At 44.7% G+C, this 24,443-nt stretch overlaps 1 pseudogene; it reads right to left on the reverse strand.

Moving 5' to 3' along the window:
* Positions 1-24,443, reverse strand: part of LOC121617849 — a 195,450-nt pseudogene that overhangs the window by 16,361 nt on the left and 154,646 nt on the right.

The following is a 24,443-nucleotide window of genomic DNA, read 5'->3' on the forward strand; positions in this document are numbered from 1 at the left end:
ACTTGACTGAGCTGCAGTGCAAACAGGAGAGATTAGTAGAGCTACAGCGCTGAACAGACCTTAAATCATTTTAGTAAATAAATCTGCACCAAGGTGCACTGCCCAGCAAGGGATATCTGCTGCCTTCTTACTGAAAACTGACTTGGCATATGAAAATTTTCCTTTCTAGACGGCAGAACTACAACTCAACACGACTAAATGAGCTCTTCCTTTCCTTCATGGGGTGTTGAAAACAACACCAAATGGTAATGGCAGCATTTCATAGGAATAAATGACTCCTGCTAACATCAGACAGACATCAGTCCACTTAAGACGGCTGTTATGTACTCACTATGCTGTAATAACCACCATCGTGGGTAAGAGGCATCTACCCTCACTCATTTTTCATGTTATGCAGACATATCAAGCTTTTTCAGCGGCTCTGTTTCAACACCAAAGACAAGGAGCGGGAAGCGGAGGAGACTGGTGAATGGCACTCCAACTCTTTCAGGTATTTAGAAGCTAGAAACTGCAGCTCTACAGGTGAATCACAAATAGCACTCAGCACCCATTCAGATCTCTGAGCCTGTGTGTCTGAGAGTTCAGGCTTTCAGCCCCACGAGCCTCCCGAGCAACACTCCTGCTCCTCATCATAGTTCGGTGAATGATAAACCACTGAACTGCACTTTCGCAGGGGTGTGATGCACTTAATTAGATAGTTTGATTAGGTAGATTGTGGCAAGCACCATTGTCTCTTTGTTATCACTTAATGATGAACATAGCACTAATGTAGTGCGATGAGGCCCATGTGTTGATATGAATAAAACATTTGGCTTTATTTAAAAAAAAAAAGATGCTATATATCAGCTCGGTTTACACCCCCGCAAGCAATTTCACTTAATTAGCGTCCTTATGTTTTCTCTATGCCTCCCATAGAGAGCCATGAATTCTTCTTGCGTCTGTCATGCACAAATAATTACTGAACTGCTCCCAGTCTCGTTGCTTGTGTGGGAAGCAAAACAAAAAGTAGAGATTGACAAAGCAGTGGAAACGGCATCTGGTAGGCCTCAAGAACAATTCCTCTGCCGTGGCGTGGCTGTTTGTGAAGGACGCAGAAGAAAAACACATTTTTTATTCATTTTTACTCATTACCATCTTTGAGTCACACACCAAAATATGGGCAAGTGCTGCTTTACAAGCTCAGGCAAACGCATACCGTCACTTACACAGGGGGAGTAATGAGGGCCTGAAGAGATGACAAACATTTATCACTGTGTGTGTGAGCATGCAGATACTGCATGTGCACATCTCATTACTGTGCAGTGGTGGAATGTGACTACTTACATCTACTCAAGTACTGTACCAATGTATGCAACTTTAGACTTCTGCTCCACCACATCTCAGAGACACATGTTGCACTTTTATCTCCACTACATTTGTCTGACACCTTTAGTTACTAGTTACTTTTCAGATTACAGTTTTTCATTCCCATCCTGTGCAGTGAATACCATGGATCTCCAAACATGTTGATTTTGAATGTGAAGTGAAGGATGAAGTGTTCCTTTATGGGCTGAGATAATCCTGCGACTCCTTAAACTAAAGAAACAATCTAAAAACCCTCTTGGATTCGCTGGAAGCTGCATCGTCACAAATATAAAAACAGGCTGTTTTTCTGAGCTCATGAAACGTTTAGAGATACGTGGTTCAGTCAGGACGCTGACGCTACAAACATATGATGATCTCATAGAATATGATGCATCGCTGTAGATGAAACTGGCCGACAGTATATAAAGCAGTTAAACTAAGATCAACCTTAAACATCTGCAGCAGTAAAATGCAACACACACATTAATGCAGCAGGAATATTAATCCAGAAACATCAGATATAATAATAAAACACTGACAGGAACCACTTCACTGCACACTGAGCACTTTCACTTTCATATGATCATATATTTGCAATAATACTTAGATACTTCACTTTCGCAGTGGAGTACTATCAAAGTGTGGTATTAGTACTTTTACTGAAGTAAAGGATGTGAATACTTCTCCCACCACTGTCACTGTGTACTGTATTATGTCAAGGACAATGTACATGTGTTTTTGTGTGTCTGCTGAAGCGCAGCATGTCCGTTTTTCTGGCTAGCAGGAAGACTCTGGTCCAGAGATTTTCCCCAGCGAAGAGCGCTGACGGCTCCAGCGCCACAGACGGGGGACAGAGCAGTTCTGAGCGGAGCGGCAGCCTTGTTCGGCGAGCTCTAACCCTGACAGCTGGGGAGCTCTTATCAGAGCATGCGGCTGGAACTGTACTGGCATGCACGCTACTGACGGCCCCACCGAGGAAGACAGGGATCACAGTGTGTGACGCTGACACACTGCTTGCTCTGCCTCTGAGCTCGGCTGCAGACAGCATCTGTCTCTCTCTGGAATCTCAGAAATCCAAGCGCTCACATAAAGAGCAGCTACAATCCTGTAGGTCTGTCAAGCTGTGGTCGGCGTTTGCTTTTATTCAGCCATCAGGGTGAGAACAGAGCGTACAAGCTACATATGGGGAAAGACGCAGAAACCTAAAGGCATGCATGCATACATGCGCAACTCAGCATAAAAGTGTTTCTGCTTTCAGATGCTGTTTCCTCATCAATAACCTTTCATACAGTAACCCTCGCTCTCGAAAACAAACAGCCCAGCCACACACAGTGCCATAGTTAAGTGGGCCAGCTGTAGCGCGGTTTCCTGTCAGACCAATGTGGAGGCATCAGGGACCAGGTCCAGATGCCTGCAGACAAAACCTGGCCACCAGAGGCCCTGCTGGCAGTGAACACACAGAGAGGAAGGGAGGGAGGAGAACACCTCCCATCACCAAAACTGATCTTGATCTCATATTCAGTCAGTGTCTTTTTCTGTCTCTCCACATGCACAGTGGTCCTTCATCTGTCACCGTGCTGATTATATCTGGCCTTATCCTACAACAGTCCGCAGCTGTATATGCATTCCCTTCATTTGTCGTATGACAACATATCTCAGTTGTCTATATGACTGTGGTCTTTGACAAGGACTGGATAATGCATTTTCTAATAATAATAATCTGAGAGCCATCTTTGTGTGGAGATGGAACCTGTTCTACCTAAGAATAAAACACTGCACTCGTGTGCTATAAGTAGCATAATGGCTCTATGGGACGGTGGGGTATCATAGAAATTAAATGAGCAATCGTTAAAAGACCACTGTTTGGTGGCAAAATCTTTTCTATCACATTCTAACTCCTTCTCATAGAAATAAAAATCAATATCCTCCCCCAAATAAATAATATAGCAAATAATAACAGATTTCTAGCAAACGTAAATAATACATTCATAGCAAACAACAAAATGGAAATGGTGAAAATACAGCCACTTGGATTTATAATGACGAGCTATTTAATAAATGGTTGAGACAGCCACTAAATGACAGGAACAGACTGCTGAGTTGGATGGAAAAGTAAAGCCCTAGCACAGAGACAGGCCTGTTGTACTCTGCAAACATCCAAGCACAAGCACTTTTATTACCGGTGAACAAAAGCCGTCTTGTTGGTCTACATCATACATCCCCCTCCTCCCTTTTCTCCCTCCTTTTAGGAATTTTCATACAGTCCCTCACACCGATCAATACAACATCTACAGGAACGTAGCACTCACCGTTCTGACTGTCAGTTCCGGGGGATTGTCGTTGATGTCGGTAATGCTGATAAGGGCTGTGGCTGTGTTGGACAAGCCAAAGTTCAAGTTGCCCTCCATGTCAGTGGCCTGGACAATGATGGTATACTGAGACACTTTCTGAAAAAAGAAGCAGAAAAAGAGAAAACATGAGTACGGTGGTATAAAAATAAGTATAAACATCAGGTAAGGCTGCAATGAACCTGAACACAGGAATCAATCAACAATTCATGTTTCTGCCATGTGGCAATGACATAATGAGTCACATGAATGAAGAAACAAGAGAATGAATGAACCCCCCCACCCCCAACTACCAGCCAAGCATACATACATCTCCCCTTCTTCCACAGGAGACAGGACAACAGGAGTCTGTTAGAACACTTTATTTGCTCAATAACAGATTGTAAACCATGCACACACACACACACACACACACACACACACACACACACAGCCGTACACAAAGTTGCGGGGAGGGAGCAATGTGTTGGTAAAAGGCCCATCCATTATTGCCTAAAAGTCTTGGCTTTCTGCTGCGGGAACAGACCTGGATCATCACTCATTTTAATGGAGGTGCCGCCACTTTAAGATGCGCCACGGTGCTGCAGATAATACCAGAAGGTGGACGGGCCTTACTTAGTCTAGTTACAGTGAGGGGGAGTCACCCCAGAGTGCACTGCAGCACATGCTGCAAAATTACAGCGCCACGACGACAAACGGCACCAAAACATTCGGCTTTGTTCAGACACGACCGAGAAACAAAGAGGCAGAGAGACAGCGCAGCACTGTGACGCTGTCCACGGTGCTGAAAGTTCAGCCGTCCCCAGACTCACCGCTCTCTCCGTGCAGAAGCCTCTCTGCCGTCTGGTCTCTGTCTCTTCCTTTTAATCCATTTGGCTCAAACCTCCATTGTGAAAGAGCACAGCGAGAGAGCGAGACAGAAAGAACGTCAAGGACGGGGCCACTGTTCAGCGCACAGGGCTCGCCGATTTGTTCAGCGTGCACAGTGTGTATTGTCGATGGTCTAGTGTTCGTTTGTTGCTAGGCTAATTTTGCCGTATTCACCCCCGGGCCGCGCTTTCTAACAGCTTGACGGCCAGTGGCACTGATGTCAGGGACTGCCTGAAGGAACGAGAACAAACCGAGGCAGAGGTCTTGTAGGCGTAGATGGGGGAGGTATTGCTTGCTTCTTAGGTGGCTGCTTCTTTGCTTTTTCATTTCTCTGAGTTGTGGCTTCTTTTCCCTTTTTTTTTCTTCTGCTTTATTCTGTTCTCTTTGTTAACTCACATTCTGTGCTTCTTTTGATCTCTTGCTATCTTTCTCATCACATCTTGGTCGCTCAGTGTTCTCCGCCTGTCTGTTCTCTATCTTTCCATCTCTCCATCTGCCTTCCTGCCAGTCTCCGTGCATCTCTATATCTCCTCTCTCCCTCCCACTCTTTTTTTCATTTGTGAAGGATGCAGCTGATTGTTTGATCAGTCAAACCATTCAGGCCAGTTAAAACACCCAGCTGGAGTCATTTAGCATCTCTCCAAGTCATTATGAAGTGCGCAGACATGTTAATCTGCACCAAACCAAACCTATTAATGAAAACTCAATACTGGCTGCCCTTTATTAGACTCATAATGAAATATCAATACCATCTCCCCTCATAGAGCGCTTCAGTAAATAGAGCCTCCGCGGAATGTGTCTCTCAGCAGACTCATTTAGATCCGGTCACATACATCAATCTAGAAATAGCACCAGATGGCTGTAGGAAGCTAATGGGCTCGAGCTTTGATGGACACCTTTTTCTTTGGTCAGGTGAAGAGAAATGACTGGAGCTGAGCCAGCAGGTGGAGCTGTCACACAGTAGGAGGTGGGGCTGATGCGTCCCATCCTGCAGGGTTATATCACTCATCTGAGGGTAGTTGTGAGTTTATGGTCCTTCCAGTGCACACACATATACCAGCTAATGCCCTTACACCAGGGATACGCTTGCACATGTATACACACAGAGAGAGAGAGAGAGAGAGAGAGCCAAACACACTCTGCTGTCAAAAAGTGGCTGCCTGAACAAGCCAGTAAAGGGCTCTCTAATGAGTCCTATAGAAGTGCTGAACAGAAAATCTCTGTGTTAGATTAGAGTCCAGCACTGGCAGGAAATACAGCTTCTTGTCTCATGACCAACAGCAACAGCCCAGAGTCCCCCACAGGCCTTGAGCCTCACGGACTTAATCTGCAGAAGCTGAAAGCCATCAGAGGCCACAGAAACACCTGTACACAGAGCCTCGCCAACAATAAAACCCAATCCCTTTTTTCAGCGAGACCAAATTAGGTAGTTTACCATCCAGCAGAATGAAGAAAGAAATCGGGAAAAGGCTTCAGGCTATCAATGTTAGCTACTCGCCAAGTCGAGCCAAACAGCCGGCAGGACAGGTGGAAAAAAAACCTGGCTGCTCATGGTTTGTAAGCAAATGGACTTGTGCTCCAGTGAGACTTTGTTAGCAAGAACAAAGTAGGGGAAATAATGGTCTGAACGTGTAAGGCGATGTCGAACAAGAAAATGGAGAGGAGTGGTTTTCTGGCAAAACACGTACAGTGGTGAATTAATTATGTCGGAGCTGAGTGTGCATTTTCACTTGCTTCGCTGTACAGGACCACTCAAGGAGGGTAAAGAGGGAGAGGGCATGTGGGAGGCTTGCTCTTACTCGTGTAGTTTGTGCGTCGAGTTCCGGCCTGCCAGGCTCAGTCATTAGTTTGTCACTTACAATCTGTCTCAAACGGCCCAGTTCTCACGGCTGGAACTGTAGAGAGCAACCTCCTTCCTTCCTGTGACGCTCTCTACCTCACTGACCCTCGGTATCAGTGACCCTCGCCACAGTTTCAGGGCAATTCAGCCGAAATCCCTTTAATTAAATTTACTCAATTTGATTCGACGCTATTCCATTCCACTTCATTACATTTTCCTTCGGTTCAAATCAGTCCAATTTATTTCAGTTCAGTTACACATCCATGTTGCCAATGAAAAACTGGCAAATCTAGAGACAAATGAAGAACTTGCAGTTGGGAGGGATTCTGACAGTCAAATACAGTACACGTCGACGAGTTATTTTCTATTTTCACACATTTTCCCAGGAAGTACCAAAAATAAGCAGAGAAGCCTGTTTTGTCTCCACCTTCATCATCATCATTCCGCTCTGCATCCCTCGCAGGGATGCCTTTCAAGTTGGTCTGAGGACACAAACTGCTCAACGCTGATTTGATGAGAACACGAGCCGGGGATGGTTTATTGCGAGAGGCACACTGTTCTCTGAAAGCTTTTCTCTGAATCCCATTGTAGAGACAGTCACTGAGATACGTAGGTAAATCTGAGATATACACTCAGAGTCCACTTTATTTGATACGCCTCCACATTTACGCAAACGGCTCAGAGTCACATACTGGATAAATAAAGGCTGTGAGTCACATATGAATAAAGCTGCTAGAATACAGCATGAAACACGACTGGGCATGAAGTTTGGTCCATTGTCCAAGTGAGCATTACAATACCATAGACAGCACATGATCAGGCAAATGTGAGCAAGACGAACATGCTGTTGTCAGACTGGCTGGCTCTAGCATGTCACAAACAGATGAAGACTCTAATGCCAGATAGAAGCAAATGCTTCTTGTTCTGCAGCAGCAGATCGTGTCAGGGTTATCACCTTTCACCGAAGAGCAAAAAGAGGGCATGTGGTCACCAAAATCTGAATACAGAAGGGATGGTGGTGCGAGATGAAAAAATGTGTGCACCTGATTTCATGGAGATCCAGCCAATAGCAGTTGAGACATTTCACTAAAAACTCAAAATGTCAGCCTCATTGTCTGCCATCCAGCTATACTGCCAGCGTGAAGAGAGCTATACACCTTGTAAGACTTACAGGATGTGCCTTTCAGTGTGAGCTTAACATTTTCCAATATTTCCATGAGGAAATATGAACCTTAAATTAACCAGTATCGAACATCTTGCTAACACGTTGACATCATATTACATGCTGAAGCTGTGGACGGGTTTGGTGCAACCGCTTCTCTGGGGATAGTAGTTACTGTAGGATGGAAAGGCGGAGATTGATCATGCAAGGAAAACATTGTTATATTTTAGACACTGGTATCAGTGTAATAAGCACACTGCATGATTTTGCCTTGTATAAATGCACGTCCTGTGAAGACACAATGCAAAATCTCTGACAAAAGGTCATTTCCTCTCCCAAATCAACCTCCCACAGGATCCTGACGGGGTCTCACATCTGTGGACGTATTAGGTGAATTCCATCGTAAACAAATGAGATTAAGCCCTTCTAAGAATAGGTTGGTGTCAAAAAGTCATCGAGGGTTTGTCAATGCAGGAAACTGACAACAGATAAAAGAATGAACTTGCAAATATGTGCAAAATTTTTGCTTTGGAAGAAAAGAGAGAGCTGTTGAAAGTGAATACCTGACCAAAACAGAAAAGCATTATCTACAGAAGAGGAGGCGGAAAAACACGATTTGAAACTGGAGGGGCATAAATTCAAAAATTCCATCTCTTCTGGAGACAAAACAAGGTCCAATTCAATACTAGCTAGGTGCACATAATAAGGTGGATATTGAGTGGATATTTTCTGGATTGAATGTTGGCTACAAGTCGTCAACATCCACATACATGCATCAATATTCTTCATTTAGCAACCCACACACGATCCTCTGATGGCTTTGTTGTCTGGCTCCTGGATTTTGGTGCTCGGCAGCAAGTTAACATAACTCAGTGTTTCTCTTAGACAATGAAGCCCCAGACACATTTAGGATGCTTGCTCTCAGCCTGTATCCCCAGTCTCTGCAGATCCTAATGGAGCTTAAGGCTGTGGGCACTCGAGTCCTTCAGGCAGTCCAGACGATGTCCTAATCGGCGGCGAGACAGTCCAGCGTAGAGCTGGCATCGGCCTGGTGGACGGCCTGGCATTGGGCCACGCCACACCACGCCATGCCAAACCGTCCCAATCCAGGGCTCATGGGAGATTGAGACAGCCTGGGGTAATGAAAGACAACAGCTCTGTCTGCCAGCGGAACCGGAGCCATGGAGAGAGGGCACAAAGGGAGAACATCCATGCCAGCTGTGGCACACTGACATCTCCCACTCTGCTTCCTACCTGCTGCAGCAGAGTTGTGCTTCTTTAGAAACCAATTTCTTCCATAGCAGACTGACTGACTCTATTTCTAGTACAACATTTATAGAAATAAACGTACACAAAATGATGTAAACCCCAATTTAAATCATCACCTACTGCAATCTTAGTTCTGTTCCCGACCCCTTAAATACAGTGCATCACAAATCTAAAGCACCCACACCCCACATACAGGTAGCCCTGTTACATTCAAAATGTAGGACGCATGGAGTTGAACACACATGTATACAGCTCAGCCCAGCTTGTTAGCCTGTGGGCAGGACCACATGGATGCATGTGAGGTCACGGCACGAGAGGGGTCGCCAGCGGTGAGTGAGGGAGAATAATTGGTATTCAGCAGTGTCAGAGGTAAGTGATACGAGGCTAACCTCAATGTACCCCCTGGTCTCCTCAACACGGGAGAACCTGCCTCACCCCTTAATTAGCACATGAATATTCTAATTAGACACCAGCATGGTGGATGAGGATTAGCTAAAGTGTGAGAGAAAGAGATGGGAGAGGAGACAGCGAATATAAAGTATCTGCCTCAAAGGTGTTTATAGGGTATTCAGTGTCATACAGGGTGTATGCATATTCAAGCTTCTGTGTAGCAGTGTGTGTACACACTGTATGGATCCAGTTTGACATTTTGGATCTAATTCATCATATCTGCTGCTGCTCCTCAGTCTGTGTCAGCTTTACGGCGTCTAAACAACAAACACAACCGCACTGGGAGTGTGCACGCGAACACGTGCCCATGTGTCTGAGACTGTTTGTGTGTTCGTGTTGATGACCTTGACAGCAGGTGGGTGAACTCCCAGGTGTGTCCCAGTTTTAGTGGGAGGATCAGAGGCAGGTGGGACTGAGCCTGGCTTGATGTGTCCAGATTAATGAGCTTTGCCTCACACACATCAGCTGCTACCGCAGCCGCCTGGGCCAAGCTGGAAACAGGGACACAGAGCTGGCTCACATTCACTAGGCTCATTTATATTGTCCCGCGAATGTATCACGCCATCATGCCATGCCAGCTCCGTGCAGAATTTGGACAAGAATCGATCATTGATGTATCGTATTCTTCTGTTATCAAAACCTGATTTTGCTCTGGAGATTTTGACCATAATTATTCTCCATACACACTTGTCGTACCATTGGTGAATCCTGTTTTAATTTGCAGAGTGTTGCCTGGCCGGGCTCAGCGCTGAGAGGGACCAGCGGGACTTCTCAGAATATAAACATTATGAGACACACTCAACGCTGCTTTAATGTCGGCAGTAAAATCAGCCAACTAAGTTACGAGGATAAGATTACCCTCATAATGGTGGCATATGAATTTGAACGTTTTCTCTGATTTGTATTTTTTTTTTATCTTGCACCACAGAGACGGAAAGGACAGTTTATGTGGTGTTTGTTTGTGTGTGTGTGTGTGTGTGTGAGAGAGAGAGAGAGAGTAAGGCTGCAGGATGAACAGTCTGCCACGAAGCCACCAGTGCCCACAGTCACCTGATGCAGCTTGGGATAAGCAAAAATGGACCCCGCATGACCTCCCTCATTAATAGAATAAGATGGAGGATGGAGCAGGGATAATGTGTTTTGTGGTGGTGGTGGTGTGTGGGTTGGAAAGCAACCACAGCAAGCAGCAGATGCACGAGACAAAAGACGACAATGAAGCGAGGGCTTCCGCGACCTCGTCAGCACGGAGCCCTGCACTATGCACACAAACATTAGTTGTTTGGCCATCATTTATATTTATACACAATAAGAAAACAGGTAAATGACTCGAATGAATGAATGAATTTTGTGTCTGTTTTATTTGCCATTTTTCGAAAGGGCGAACGTGACTGAAAGTGATCCTGATTTTAGCTACATCCAGGGATCAAATTGTGATTTGGGATGCGGGAAGTCCTGGATTTTGCAGGTTGAGATGTTTATGTATTTGTTGTAACAAGATGATGGTAAATGGATGCAGAAAAATGGGACATTCATTTAAAGCTGCAGTCAGCAACAATTGAGCACAATGCATAACCTTCTGCTGCTCTCTCCGCTGCCTACTATCACTCCCCTAAGCCCCTCCCTCTAAACCGCCAAGTTTGAACAGCAGCAGAAGGAGCGGGTTGCCCTGTGAGACCTCATGCCTCGTAGGGTCTGCTTTCCACAGCGTGAGCCTCACCAAGTCCCAGGTCCCTCTAGCCGTGACCTGTTTTCTCAAAGACGCCACTCCAGTGCTTTGCGGCCCCAGGGTAGAGCGGCAAAGGCTTCAGAGGCAGCTGTGACGCTGTCTAACAGCGGGGTGAGAGGCTAGTGCACCAGACACACACATACACACACACGCACGCACGCACGCACGCACACACACACACACAGACCACTGTCCTTCCTTAAGAGTTAGACCCTACTGTTTGTCATCATGCCTCTTTGCCACTCGTCACTACGAGCGTCACAGCATTAAACATAATGAGCCTGAAGTTCGCTGTCGAGCTGAGACGTGTTCATGTTTTCTACTATAATCTGTTGTAGGGAAAGGAGGTATTTGAAATTTATCACAAGTTGCAGGATTTTCTGCAGGATTTTCCGCCACAGAATCAGGCGTTCACAATCACTTCCTCCAGTGCTGGCACAGTGCTGGCACAGTGCTAAAATGAAGTGTGGAGATACGTCTGGCTATGCGAGGCGATGCTTCGACCATCTGAAGGGACGTGCATCTGCATTTGTAGAACAGCCAACGGGAAGACCCTCTCTCTGAAATGACGTGTGATCTGCCAGAGTCTCTTGTCACAAGCTAGATTTTTAAAAGCCTGAAAAACAGAGCCAAGAGGAGGTGCAGAAGTCTTGTTTTCACTCAGATTGCTTGAATTACAATATGCTGAAATGCTATTATGGAATTTTTGCCTGATGACGCTAAAAATAAACTGGATACCATAGCTTTAAGGACCAGTGAAATACTATTGAAAGTTTTAATCGTTTTTGTTGCAAGCAATAGGATTTTCAGTTAATTATTTGACAAATAGAGAATTTGAGGATTTATTTCGGGAATTGCAATCACTTTATATTTAGATCTTTATGGGTAAAATGATGGACAGGCTAAATAAAACCAACGCTTGGTGCAGACTTGGAGAGCATCCATTGTATAGCTGCTAACTCGCATTTAATTCGTTTGACGTTTCTCTCACACTCGCTGCTGTGAAGCACTACACAGCTTTAGTTGTGTGTGTGTGTGTGTGCATGATATCGGGTTTTGTCCCTGCAGAAAGGCTGTGTGAAATAATGACTGACTGAATGGAATGGCTGTTTTGTTTTCAAGTTCCTTCCTGAGTGGGTGGGACATGGGGGAGCCAGTCAGTAACAGGCGACCAGAGTAATAGCTGGGTGGTTAAAGAAATAGTTTGACATTTTGGTAAATACGATTATTCGCTCTCTTGCTGAGAGTTAGATGAGAGAGTTTTCCCACCCTTTGTCTGGTCTGTCTGTTTCAGAATGAAGCATAAAAGTTAGCTTAGCTCAGCCGAGCTCTGCTCTGGCCTTCTTTCACCCCGGAGGTATCAGCAAAACCACTGATGGCTAAGATAATAAGAACATAAAATCCTCCAGCGACAGAGCTGTAGCTAAAGTTTTATCTTCTGGCTGGGTAGACATGATGACAAGATGCAGAGCGGTGAAATGATGAGAGTCGCAGGGATACAATGCACGCAGCTGACACTGACCTCTCTGTCCAGGCCGGCCGCCACTGTAACTATGTCTCCGGTCTCGCTGTTGATGGTGAACATGTTGGGGATGGGGCTGTGCGGCGTCTGCGAGAGGATGCGGTAGCGCACCATGCCGTTCGCTGTGGTGGAGTCGTCCGAGTCGGTGGCGGTCACCTGCATCACAGACGAGCCTGTGGAGAGAAAGTTTGTTAGGCAGGAAGACTCAGAGTGAGGCTGGCGTACATCGGCGCACACAGCACAAGAGGAGGTCAAGTTGGGAAAAAAGCAAGACCGAGAAACAAGCAGGCGACATTCATTAAAATATGAAGATGTGTTTTTCAAGGTCCTTCGCACACATACATTCTGAAAATACATAATGAAGGTTTCTTGTAAGCCCATTACTGTTAATGAATTTGTAGAAAATATCAAAGAGAAGGAAGAGGGCTCAGAAGACAACAAACCCATCTCTAAACAAGAAATAAGTCAATCAGACTTTGCAAATTGCTGTGACATTCTCTGTTCTTCGGCAACTTTTAGAGTGAGAGCTATTACAGAGCACAGTACAAAAACACAAACAAATCTGTTAAATAAGCCCATTTTTTTAAGCTGTGCTGTTTTGTCCTTTGTATATAGCAAGCTAGTGGGACGAAGTTTCCATCTCTGCTGAGTCCATTTAGTAATGAGCAGCACTGGGTCTTCTGCCATTTCCACCAGCCATTATTTCAGCCTTCAGCGGCACCGTGGCTGCCCTTAATGCTCCGATGCTCTCTCCCTATTTGTCTTAGAATCACGGATAAACACTGCCATTTAAGGCAGACAGCACAGAGGTGGTGAGGTGGAGGGAGCGTGTGCGTGTGTGTGTGTGTGAGTGAGTGAGTGTGTGGTTAAAGAGTGTATGCATGTCCGAGTCTACTTACAGGTGCATGCGTGCATCTGTATGCGTGTGCATGTGCGTGTCCTCACGGCACGTGTGAGGCTGAGGGGCCCTGTGTTCCTGCATCTTCCCCGAGCAGAATTATTGATTTGCACGAGTTTGTCAGCTGATGCTCACAAATGCGACCAGGCAATTAGGAGCACTTTGTGCTGGAAAGAGGAGAGATCACCTTGCCTCTCTTACAGGGTTCTGTGAAAATGTCACTTTCCATCAGGCGGCCATTTACAGGCTGTTGCTGCAGCAGAGAGGCAAAGACTGCGAGCTCGCGGGAGGGGGAAGAGATGGCTTAAGTAACATGTTTGGATGAGAAGAGAGTGTAAGCAGAGGAAATTCTAAAAGGAGGGAGACAAGGACACAGGAGCTCAAGTAGAAAAAGGAGGCGCAGAAAAGGCGAAAGTGGTAATTATAACGCCCACATTTCTTGTCAAAATTAATTGGAACCTTATAATTTTAATAAAATTTCTGATGGTTTTAAAAATATACAACTATTTTCATGTTAGTGGGCACAAAAGCATGATTCAACAACTAACCCTCTGGTTACCTCAGTGGGGGCGATGGTGGGTGGTGGGTGCCATGCTGGACAGGCACCAAACCACCAATGTTTAATTATCACCACAGAAGCAATCAAAATTAGTGCAGTAGATGTAAGAAAGTCAAGTTCTGCTTCACCAGCTTCCAAATCATCAATGTAAACCCCCCCGCCAAAGCAGGAGAGCTGCTGGACCCACCGGTCCCTTGTGGGTCTGAGCACTTACAGGTGTCTCCACTCCCATAATTGGCTCTAGATGGCATCATCACTCCTGTGACAACCTGTATGGACAGGATAATTGTAGCCTCGAATTCCATTTCAAACGACATTAACTTCCAAAGCAGGATTTGTCACTTTGTCCGGCGAGGAAAAGAAAACAGCGCCAGGAAAGACAGGAAGAAGAAAAACAATTACTGCCGTTTCACCGAGGACGGCGTCAATATATAATTAGCCACTCCAGTCCCGCAGGGAGGGAGAGGCCGGGATGTTGGATCACATGTCAGCGCTGCTCCGTTTCATTTCAATGAGGAGAATTCAGTGATATGATGATGGTGCGCTTTTCGATCCAAGGAGGGGTGGCCATGCCTGAAAGGGTTAATCTCTGAGCCTGTTTAATTCCTCTTTAATTTGAACACTAATTCCAAATCCTAATTGCTTTTCCGCCAAAATCGCTGGAGCTGAAAATTTAACTGGTGGCAGGCGCGCATGTTGTTGGCTACTCTGCCCACGTGATTCGAGATCACCGGCGAGGCCTATCTGCTGCCTAAACATTAGTAAGCCAGAGTCAACAGCTGCCTCCCAATTAGAAGGTAGATGGAGAAAAAACAGGAAGATGGACGGAGACAGATACAGCAACAACAGGGAAATAGGCACACACAAAAGCAAAGACGGGAAGCAGAGGAGGAAATTGCAAAAGCTAAAAAAGAAAGCGAAGGTAAAACTAGAGGAAAAAGTACAAGGGGAAGTCAGGAAGTGAGAGGGGATGGACAGTGTAAGAGGATAATAACTCTCATCAGTGGAGGGAAGATAGAGGTTGTAAGAGTGGCCGCGTTACAGCATAGAGCGAGAAGAAGCATAGGTTGAGAGTTAAGGGAGGTAAGAGAAAAGGTTGGGGGACGTGGAGGGGACATGTCGTGTTCATAATAGAGCCTCTAATGGAGACCGCTGCTCTCCGAGGACACAATCAAACCATTCAAAAACAGCTATAAGGTCAGAAAAAGGCAGCATTCATAACAGGATGCAAAGGCCAGATCGAGCTTGATCACTGTTCCTGCATGATATCCGTGCCTGTGGGTCTCCCCCCGTTACTCTTATTTGGTGGGGGGGTGGGTACTTGACACTACTTAATATAAAACATGTTTGTATAAAGGCTTTAGTAGAGCTTTGTCCTCAGGGTTTGCATGGCTTGGAGTGCTTGATATATGGGAACTGTAGGATCCGGGGTTTCTGTCACTCCATCCATTCTAGGTAATAAAGGTCAAGATATCTTTGCCTCTGCAGCACCGAATATGACTGTTCTTTATTGAGTCCCCTGCAAGTCTCCAAACTTAATAGAAGTACAATAAGGATTCATTGGATTACCTTTCAGGAAAAGTCAAAAGAAAACAATCTGAAACTGAGAGGGAGAGAAGTATTACTCTTGTGTCTGGGTGAAGCTGGAATTATCGCTCTCTGCAGATACACGCAAACATTGGTGTGACTCTCTGCAGAGAAGGGTGTTATGTGTAACCGCTGATTGCAGAGCCTTGCTGTCAGACCTGAGCATAAAGCAAGCTGATTAGTTGATCCAACTCCTGGGGCGGACACAAACATTACACTTTGTTTAGGCATAAATGAAGCAGCCATGCTAACATCTCCAAACAAACTCCATGCACGTCTGCCTATATTTAATCTCATGGGCAACATCGTATTCACGGCCTTCAGCCATCCCACCTGACAGGAAAAACATGACCGAAGACTAAAGCTGCACTATTTTGAAATTATACAGGAGAGTAAATGTTCCTGTCTTTCACGGAGTATTATCAAAAAAAAAAAACTTTCATAAGAAAATGTACAAAGATTAACATTACGTGTGGAAAAAAGCAGCTCACCCAGCTGTGTGTTCTTTCATAGAGGCTTTTGTGTCCATATCCTTTATCATTTCAACTGAGATTGAACGCTTCTGTTAGCCCTTAACAAAGGTCCGGCGATGTATGACGGCATACCGAGGGTGAAACTCACTGTATGAGAAAACTCACTGAATTACAGTCGCTCATGGAAGTATCAGGTTAAGGTGGCAAGACTTCACACCTACAGGCACAACGGATTCTCTGCTCCGCATTGCTCGTCTGCAGGAACAAAAAAAATTGCAAACCGACAGAGAAACAGTCCTTTATATTGAGGTGGCAGCGCTGACCCTCTGTGTCAATAAAAACTGCTCGTGTAGCCCTGATGTGTTTGAGTAACAGCACGGAGCACAGTGAGAGACACACGCTCCGCCAGCGGTGATTGAAACAGCGTTCTGCTCTTCCACCTCTGCTCGCCTCCATCGCTGCATCTCTCCCTTCCTGCGCCGATGCCTAATTACCCCCCCAAGGCAAGGGAGAAAGTCTCTCAAGTTTCTCTGCAACTGCTAGCAAACTCGTCAGGAAAGGAGAAAGAAAGGAGAGAGAGAGAGAGAGAGAGAGACCCCTGTCCCCCCCTTGGGAGGGCAAATTGACTGTGAGAGAAGGCACTCAGCTGCTGGTTTTGATCTTGCTCTCTCATTTCCGATGGCCTTTTTGAGGAAGACGGTCCATAAAAGGGAACAACTTGCTGTCAGAGTCGGCGAGAAGGGGGAGGGAAGGAGGACGACGGCACATCACAGGGCAGATGTTCTGAGTTCACTGCAGCCTCAGAACACAAGAGCTTTCTGAGGAAGTCACGCCATGTTGACTTTATCTGAGGCCACTTGTCTCCTGTCACAGTCGTGAAGACTTCATAGAAAATTGGATCGTTTTTGGTGATCTTGAAAAGGCAGCGGTGTTTCATGTATTTTACTTTTTTCCTTTTTTCATTATGTGTGTGCTGTATGTTAGCCTGAGCTCATAGCTGAAGAGCCAGAAGCCACAAGCGATTTTTTCTGATACTACATGAGGGGAACAACCAAAAGAACCTGTTTGCACACAGGTTTAGCAGGTTTCCCAGGATAATCCTCCCAGTTTCAGATTGAATTCCATTTATTCCTCATTAACAAGAGCCGAATGTGATCAGATCGCTCATTTTCGTCATGTACTGTTACGTTTGATTACCTGCACAAATTAAATTCTATTAGTCACAGGTTCAGTGGGTGCTGAGTGGGGGGCCCATTGGCAGAAAATGACAAATGAAGCCGTTTCAGACTGATCCTGGCTGACGGTTTGATCGGATCTCTCCCTACATAACATCTGGTGGCCATGATAAGGGTGGTTCCCTGTGGGTCTCCCTCTTTGATGGCTTTCATGCAGCGCTAGATGTAAAGATGTGTTGTAATGCCTCAGAGACCCTCTGATATCTGGTGATATGTGGGGCTGTAGACACAGAATGTGATACTACTGCAGCTTTACACATGCAACCCCACCCCGGGGTTGTACATATTAACGAATATTAAGTGAAATGTTTCTACATACTTGGATTTATTCATTGTTCACACTTGCGATGAACAGCATACATTCCTTCGGGCTCAGGTTCATTCAATTCATCGGTGAGGTAGAGAACTATGCAGTGAACTTTTCTACTTGTCATGCATCGCTGTTCATCTTTCTGCTGAGACAGTGCTGATAAATATTCCAAATATTCCTTCAATTAAGTTTCTATTGGGATGATGGAGCACGAGCACTGAATTGGTTGCAAAGCCATCAGTACATGAATATATTAGAAACATTTTACACACGCTGGATTAATTTGGACCGTTTCACACTTTTTCCTGACATAATGGTAGAATTTAATCGCGTAACCTTTTCTTCATGCTTAAAGAAATTCCATTTAGCACTCGCGGTATCGAACACGCTCCTTTTCTTGCCAAGGTTTTGGAGATCTCTGCAGCTCAGACGTCTCTCGCCAACAAGTGAAGAGAATGTCAGCATCAGGAGGTCAGTGAGAGAATATCTTTTTAATTGCTTGTTGGTTTTTGATTTTATGGCAGAAATTTTATGATAGCCACAGCTGCTGCACTGCTTATTACCCTGAAAGTTTGGACAAAATGTGATATAACTCAAAGCTTGTGAAAAATTGATTTTGAGGTTTTGTTTTGCTGTTTTTTGTTTTTTTTTTCACAATTGAGTCCTCTGGGTCCTGATGGGCTCATGCAGTGAGTGGCTATCATAAATGGAAAAGCCCAGCACAGTGTGAGCGTAACTATATTGTGTCCTGAATCATTATGTGATAATAGATCAGAATATTCTTTGATCTTTCATCACTGTTTAAGCCCGCTGTGGGCAGCGGGGAGAGAACGGAGGTATTCCAGCAGCATCGCAGGACACTGTGCCCTGAGCAGCGCCTGTCAGCTGCAGTGATAGGTTTCAACACACCACCTGCTGCCAGGATGGCAAAAGCATGTCACCTGGAGTGACCCCTCAGGGATTTCCACGGTCATCTTTCGATTCCACAGAATGATCCGCGCCGCATGCAAATTCTGTGAAGCTCAGCGCAAAGCACGAGCTTTCTGCACCTTATTGATCTGCTGGCTCTCTTGATAACCACTTAAAATTTCAGACTTATGTCTGATATGAAAGTTTAGTTTAAAGGATTTAGAGGAATACATTTCTATTATAAGAAGAAGCCAGGTGCAGTGCTGGGGTAGAATAATGAACAATAATATGTTGCTTGAGGTTCTGTGATTCAACAGAGCAAAGCTCCTGGTGTGTAAAGAAAGGTGCACACAAAGAGTTTTGTCAAAGTTGATATTAATAAATGAACATGACCTCAGATGCATATCTTGCAGTTGGCTGTGTATCCTGTTCTCTATCTGGGTATATATGTCTCCTGGGTATAAAAAACGACCGCAGCCAACCTGCGTTTGGCACTTAACTTGAGGTCTAAACCGGGTCCATTATTAGTGAGTAAAGATTTAACTGGCGGAGGATATATTAAAGGCTTAAATGGGCCAGAAAAGTATAAAACGTCTCCTTGAACCTACACTGAAGATGAATCACACTCATTCTTGTTTTCTTCGACTAAACAGGCAATTAGGCTAGCGAGGCTTTGCAGCCTATTTTCCTAATTAAAATTAATCAATTCAGAGACCAATGACTGAGCAGAGGAAGACAAAAAGCGTTGTGCTCCACACAAAATATGTTTTTTCGACATTAAACTCTCAACACCTGACATTTTGTGCTCCGCAAACAACTGTTACTTGTGATTGCTTAATGAAGAGCAGAGCAATTATACTGTACATAGTGTAGTATATTTCTTGTTAATTGGTATCAGAGATTTCATTCTGTTCAAAACAAAATTTAACTCAAAGACTTATGTCGTCGCATGCTCTCATTTTAAACTAAGCCGAGAGTATCAGCGTGAAAAAATGAAGAAAGTAGCTTTTGGAATGTCTGGCTGCCCTCGCTAATTAGGAGCTCTGTATATAGACCCATGCTCCACTGAGGAGTAACCAGTACTCTCTCTCACACACACACACATGCACACACACACACACACAAAGTCAATCCCATACTTGCTCATCCATACACACACATCCAGACACACAACATGCTTTCCTATATTGTTTACAAATCCCCCTGAGATTAAACTTTGCAGCAGAACAATATCTGAATGCTGTGAAGACAAACACGGGTCCTCAGGGTCTGATTGTTAGAACAAGAGTTCTTCCAGTCGAGACATGAAAGCTACTTGCACATTCTGCTCTCGTCTCTGGCTTCGCATTGACCACAACTCTGTTCCCTGATTCTGAGGGAAGGTCTACATTTCTCCATGCTCTGCAGAATCTGATAATGATGCATCCAGCCAAGATACTGTAACACAAATATCTCATGAACTCGCCCTCGACTGAACCCACCGATAACTGCAAGAGTCCCGGCAAATTCACACCTCAAACTACTGATTGGCCACACAAGTCCAAGTTTATTCAAGGACACCGTGAGTAAGACTCAAACATTAAGGTTTTCTGAAGGGCCCTCTGAAGACGGAAAAGCAAAGACTCAAATGGTTTAAAAAGTCAAAGAAATAAAAAGCTTTGCATTACAGTAACTAAAAATAATTGTTAATGCAACAGTCAATATTTTAAAGTAATCCAATAAATCTTCAGATGGATTACTGCATTAATCATCTTCTGCAGAGGACAGTGCAGTTGCTGCAAAATACGTGATGATTTTCCTTGCATTGTTTTATACTGTTACATTATACAATTTCACTTTTGCAATTAAATGATTAGGCTTGTATTTTATGACTTTCATAATGACCATCAGAACTGAACAAAAAGTGCAGTTTAACTCAAATCGTCCTTGATGTTACATAGCCCTGAATTTAACAGGTGCTAGGGTGAAACTCGTGAGAGAGGAAAGAAGAAAAAATGCATATTTCTGCAACATGTTTTTCTGTAATCTGCATTTTATCTGATGAATTAGCTGTGGACAAAAAATAAGTCTGGTTGAAGGAAACAATCTGATATTGATTCAACAATACTAACACTTATTTAGGAAGCTGCCACGGCCACAACATGGCTTTCTCTGCAAAGGCAGTTTGTTCAGATCAATACAGTCAATACAAATGATTTGTTCAGTCTGAATAAAGATGTTGACTTTGCAACTAAACTGCCAACCAATTAACTAGACTGCTGAAACAGAAAATAAATGATCTAGTGTTGTACTTGAAAGTGGTTTGCTGTTTAGGTGTAATTTATTGTAATGACAGTCATGAATTTAAAAGAACTGTTTGCTGTGACTGTGGCTGATTATGCACATGGAAAGGAGAGGACGCCTTTAGCATTAAAGGACCAAGCACACAAATCACTCAATGCAATGCTGGAGCTCCTTGCTGCAGTGCAATCCTCTAAAAATGAGTTTGAACAACATCCAGACTTTTCTGCACTCACACCTGTGTTACCACGCAGCTGTATCTACGATGAGCAGAAGCGACTCTTACCTGGTTTGGAGCCTTCAGCCACAGAGCCGTTGTACACCTGGTTCTGAAACTCCGGTCTGTTGTCATTCATGTCGATCACGTAGATGTACAGATCGATTGGATTCTCCACCTGGTTGCCATTCATGTCTACCGCGTGGGCTCGCAGCTGCGAACATACATAAATGCACAGAAAGAAAGGCGGGATCATTAGCAGTCAACGCTGAATGTGAGCTTCAATGAATATTCCAAATGTCGCTCAGCTGACGTTAGGCGGCTGGCGTGATTGATCTGAAACTCTGCAGAGTGTGTTTGGACTGGAACAAACTCAGCACACAGCACAACTTTGACTTTGTTAATTGGTAACTTCATTGAACTGGCAAATGCTCTGTTTTTGTCTGCCAACAGGGCATGAGTATCCTGTTGGTATCCTGGCATGGACCACAACAACACAGAAAGGGGGCAAAGTAGTGAAATGTTCCAGACACACAAACAACACCTATTTTGTTGTTAGCACAGCCAGAGGCCTAAAAAATATCAGAGAGGTGTTGCTGCTCAAGCTGCGGCTTCTCTTTGTTCGGGAGGGAGTGTTTGTCTTGCTTCGGTTTGACAAAGCCAGCCATTTGGATGGATGTCTGTGACTGATGAGCTGTTCCTTGGCAATTCGCGGCATGAGAAAAAAGGGCGCAAAGAGGAAGAGAATGGAGAAAAAAAGCGAGGCAGGGAAAAGAGGGATGAGATGGGAAGGAGAGGGGGAGACTGACTGAGCCTTGTGCAAGTAAATGAGAGATGAAAACACAAAGAGGCAGTGTGGGGGTGTGGGGGCTTGAACAGGGAGGACTGACAAAAGCAATCATCATCTACAGTGGGATGTCTTAATCTCTACCGCTGCTGTTACTCCCCACCAATCCCCTCTAATGATATCTAACATAACGCAAAGCTTTGTAATAGCCCTGGAACCAAACCGGCACTGCTCACTGTGACTTACATTACTCTCATTCAATTGCCTAGAAACTCATATCCTCTGCAGAAATGTTATTCAATCACAACTTGGCTTGGAAAGAGGAGAAGGGCTCTCATCCTGGCTAAAACTGACACGCTGGCAGCAAAATATTTTGTCTGCCACAACACAGTTGAGGAGGATCTGCCTGGCAGCCTATTTACAGGAAGTCATGATGCATTGTGGGGCATTGTGGGGGTGACATGAAAGATTGAATGGCGGCACCTGCCTTCACCGAAACACAACTAATCATGTCGGCTTTTGTGCCTGCCTGTCAAGGCTGTATCAAAACATATCAAAACACGCGCGCGCTTGAGCATTCACGCGAGCATCCGAACAGCAGTTCAGACACGTTTCCGCACATTAACATGGACACTGACACAAGTGCACAGATACACGCTGGGGAGATGCACACAGCCAATCAAAGGAGCCCTCTTTAGCCACTTAATGATCCTCAAGATGCTAGTTTTCCATTGGCTGAAGCACAGCAAACAAACACGGAGAGGAAACCCAACAAACAAACAAACCCAATCTGTTTTCTCAGCTGTGAACACTGTGCGCTGAGGGATGTGTGAGTGTGATATGTGTGACTGCTTCAGCGCATGGCTGTGAATGCGTGTGAGTGCGCGCGTGTGTGTGTATGACTGATAATGTTTGTGCTTTTCTGTTTGTGTGCGTAGGTTTCTGCATGTTGCAATATGTGTGTCTTTGTATTCACTTGCGTGTGTGTCTTTTTAGGTGTGTGTGTGTTCACGTGCTCGATGGAGGGATTGGAAATGTGATCTGAGGGCCTGGAGGAGTGTGTGCGCAGCACAGATGGCAATTGTATGTGTGTGAACACATCGGTGTTCTGCAGGGTGAGCTTTAGCATGACTGGACCGGCCACAGAGGAGGAATACAGTGTGCATGTGGCCCATTGCTCCCCTTATCCAATATACAACCATACTTGCGTGGCACTTCCAGTAGTACTTGACAATTTTGTACTGTATACGCCACTTTCTTCTTTCTCTCCTAAAATATTGTGGCTTATGCCAACTACCTACCTCTGTATAACTATATGTATGGACATTTACACTTTTTAAAAAAGTTGCTGTTGGAAATTTGGGGCTTAAAATTAAAACATGGTACTATAAATATCATATTTTTTTAGTCATGTGAGCAGCGTTGGCCCATGCTGAAATATCATGGATTTCCATGAAATTTGGTAAAAAATATTCAAGGTCACTAGGTGTCATAGTTACGTCGTATTTTCCCTTGTGTTTCTGTGTGTTTTTCTTTTCCCAGCTTCCCTTATCAGTCTCTCTGCATCTGTGGCCGTGGTGTTTGTATGGCGCTTCCTGTCTCACTCTCCTGCCCGATGGGTTGCGATCAAATATGCCTTTTTTTGCTTCGGGAGGTTCCTCACTGAGTGAAATGACCTGGAAGTATCTGAGCTGCAGCCATCGTAAGAGCTGGTCAAATTCTCTAAATGCTAAGCAAAGGTGCTTCAGTGCTTCCTTTCTTATCTCCTTTAGTGTATGATACACTGGATCCTTTAGGAAAGGAAAGGAGATAATGCTCTCCCACAATTCCTTGCGGAAGAAACATTTCAAGCGACCACGGCAGACCCACAGCAATGACATTCGTCGTTGCAAAATTATATACAACCCCAATTCCAAAAAAGCTGGGATGCTGTGAAAACGATCACTTTCTAATACAATTGACATATACTGAATTGAAAACTGTACAAAGACAATATATTTAATGTTTCTTCTCATCAACTTCATTGATTTTTATAAATATCTGCGTATTCTGAATTTGATGCAGCAACACGTTTTAAACAAGTTGGGACAGGAGCAACAAAAGACTGGGGAAGTTTTGGAAAAAACACCTGTTTGAAACATTCCACAGGTAAACAGGTTGATTGGAAACAGGTGACAGTGAAAGTTGTAAAACATGTTTAGGAAAAGACAGGATGTAAGGATCGCTGCTCACCCTGCACACCTGCCTCCATCAGCTCATCACCTGTCCAGTATATCCACCCCGGTTCCGGCTCCTCTCTCACTTGTTGTCAGATTGTTGTCACAGTTTCAGTGGCAGTCACACGTTTCATGCCTCTCCAGTTGAATGATCTGTTCCCTTCTGTGTCTCAGTCAGTAACTGTGTTGTCCCTTGTGCCTTGGTATCATTCCTCATGTGCCTGCTAAACTGCCTGTCTGTTTGCCCACTAACCCTCATGCAGCTCCAGCCTGCCCACGCCATCCACCCTCGCTCTTCTACGTTATTCACCCGCTTTGATCCATCTCATCCCTGCAAGTCGTACAATAATCCCTCTTAACCTCGCTCTATCCCTGTGTCCTGTTACACTAGAAGTTACATTCAAATGTCTTTCATGATTTTCTCACTTTCCCTCTAGCGCC

Source organism: Chelmon rostratus, chromosome 2 (assembly GCF_017976325.1).
Source record: "Chelmon rostratus isolate fCheRos1 chromosome 2, fCheRos1.pri, whole genome shotgun sequence".
Lineage (NCBI taxonomy): Eukaryota > Metazoa > Chordata > Actinopteri > Chaetodontiformes > Chaetodontidae > Chelmon > Chelmon rostratus.